The sequence below is a fragment of the Penaeus monodon genome, chromosome 5 (assembly GCF_015228065.2).
Source record: "Penaeus monodon isolate SGIC_2016 chromosome 5, NSTDA_Pmon_1, whole genome shotgun sequence".
NCBI lineage: Eukaryota > Metazoa > Arthropoda > Malacostraca > Decapoda > Penaeidae > Penaeus > Penaeus monodon.
This window is the reverse complement of record NC_051390.1, coordinates 29,915,633-29,918,132: the sequence shown is the minus strand read 5'-3', so window position 1 is coordinate 29,918,132 and position 2,500 is coordinate 29,915,633. Positions and strand designations below refer to the sequence as shown.

The window sequence follows — 2,500 nt, the reverse complement described above, 5'->3', positions numbered from 1 at the left end:
TGTGAAATTGGAAGTCTGTGGCAATATGATAGGTGGCCAGGAGGGCGTGAGAGTTAGAGGGCATTGGATGTTGCGGTCAAACCTTTACGTCGTGTGTCAAGGAGACACCGCAAGCGGTGATGGGTTGTGGTGGGAGGCAGAGAGAGAAGGAGAGAGAGAGAGAGAGAGAGAGAGAGAGAGAGAGAGAGAGAGAGAGAGAGAGAGAGAGAGAGAGAGAGAGAGAGAGAGAGAGAGAGAGAGAGAGAGAGAGAGCACGAATTAAGAATACTAAAGAACACCCCTGAAAGGATCCGTTCTCCTCCGCCCGTGGCTTCCGGTGGTGTTACCGTGGTCCCGTGGCGACCCTGATTTATGGCTAAGCAGAAATGATGGCCGAAACAGAACTACTCACTTACGGCGTAGCGAATGTTATCATGAAAGTTTAGAAAGACCGAGGTTTTCATTCGTGAGTGAATGGATGATAAAAAAAGAGAAAAACACAAAAACACACTAAAGGCAGCGCAAGCCGGAAAGAGGAGTCATGGCGTCAGGCGGAGCTAGAAGCAAGGAAGGACACAGCTGCAGTGGGAATCACGGCAGAAAGACATGACAAAGCGTGAAATGGAAAGGCGAAATCGTAAAAGTTAAGGAAAGAAGGAATAAAAGAATGAAGGGGCGAAGTAGGAGTAAAAGCAAACCAAATAGAAGAATCGGCTACCCATGAGGGGGGGGATAATCAAAAGAGGGGAGTAAGGGAATAGTAAGGTAACATAATATATTCATAGACTGAAATATTGTAATATGAAATGGTGACAATATATATATATAAAATATCATATAACTGCTTACGCAATGCTTAAAGAAAGCTACAGGCCCAAATACAGTAACTGATCATACTTGATTAGACATACGTAATTAATGCTAGGAGCAAGGACAAGGAGAAATGAAAATAATCTCTTAAGGAGAAACGAAGAGATACAAGTGACTAGGTTCACAAGCGAGAGCGAATTGGGCGAGAAGTGCCTATTTGGGGAAAGGAGACCGTTCCTACGAGTGCAAGAAGTAACATCTAAACAAATGTTTAGGGCTTCGATACACGGGGTCAACTAAGAGAATCCTAAAATGGAGTTTCATGATTTCCATTTACGTTAGTTAACAAATAAAATAACTACATTTTATCAGCCCCAGGAAGATAAGGGCGACAAGAAATATTGGAGGACGAAGGGTGACCGATGCGAGGGACGGGGGAATGCCCGGCTCGTGGCTGTCAGCAGGAGAGGCTTGTCAGATCGGTCCAGGCGTCGGCAGTTTCGTCTTTCGAGAGACATCACAATAATACTGACTTCACTTGTATACTGAATGAAGTGAATGACCAAGCGTCATCCTACATGTTCAGGTAGATAACTACTTACTGCTTTGTATAATTCATATCACGCTGTTACAACTCCGGTTCGGCGATTCACATGCCCAGTCGTTTTTCGCATAAAATGTTCCAAGCTTTTGACAAGAAAGGTCAGATTGCGGTCAATTCACAACTCGCTTGATAGTCGGTTTGAAGGTAATGACACAAAGTATGATAAGCCACTTCGGTGCCACTGACTGCGGCAGACGTTTCGACCGCCTTCGAAAGTGGGTTGCCACACAGCGATTCGTAAGCTAACATTTGGCTGGCGCTTTCACAGTGCCATCTGGCATCACTTCAGACATGCATCCACTGATGCTGCCTGCATTTACTTTGTCTCACGTTGTGATAATATAGAGCTTGATGTAAAAATATTCCTTAAGCCTCAATCAACTTCATCAAATTGCAAGAATTGTAAACAAGAACTGTGATCTTTTATAAATGATAAACTCATCAGTTGTCCGTCACTGCGGCTTAATTTTTTTTTCACAACTTCCAGGCGAGCACAACGAATTAAAGTTAAATCCTCAGCTTGTGGACACCTCGACAATCCGTTATTTTGTATAGGCTCCAAAAAGGGCGCTAAACACTAAAGAAGCATTCAGCATTAATAATACACATACGCAACGTGATCCTAGAAAGAATTCCTCTCCATTTCTAATAAACCGTGCAAAATAAAAGCCGGTAAAACTGACGTACACCAAAGACGTGAAATAAAAGCCGGTAAAACTGACGTACACCAGACACACGTTCAAAAATTCCCACGTGCAGTCGGCTTCACAGGACCCCGCACACTGGCTTCTCCCGGACCCTCTGTGTCCGTTCCATCTGCGGTTGCCAAGGGTCACAATAAGGCATATCTCAGAGAAGTGTCTGATAATGTCATGTAATGATAAATTTTATGTGAACTAGCTTTGAAATTAAATTTGTCATTTAAATGAACTTATTAATGCTGAATTAATAACGTTTTTTGTTGGTTAATAAATAGCAGTTTTTGTTTGTTTTTTAATAGGTACGGATCGGTAGCAGGAATTTTCAAACCGTTGCAATTATTTCGAAGGGAAAACGAACAAAAATTTCGGTGTTTTTGATCAGCGTGCAGTAGCACAAAATTGCAGT

At 42.7% G+C, this 2,500-nt stretch overlaps 1 protein-coding gene across 8 annotated transcripts in view; it reads right to left on the bottom strand.

The window, feature by feature from the left end:
• Positions 1-2,179, bottom strand: part of LOC119573154 (verprolin-like) — a 122,606-nt gene extending 120,427 nt beyond the window's left edge. Inside the window, exon 1 of one of the 8 annotated variants that reach the window (XM_037920221.1) lies at positions 2,120-2,179. The gene's annotated coding sequence lies outside the window, so the exon portion shown is untranslated. The other 7 variants (XM_037920212.1, XM_037920218.1, XM_037920214.1 and 4 more) reach the window with 7 other exon arrangements.
• Positions 2,180-2,500: the final 321 nt, after the last annotated feature.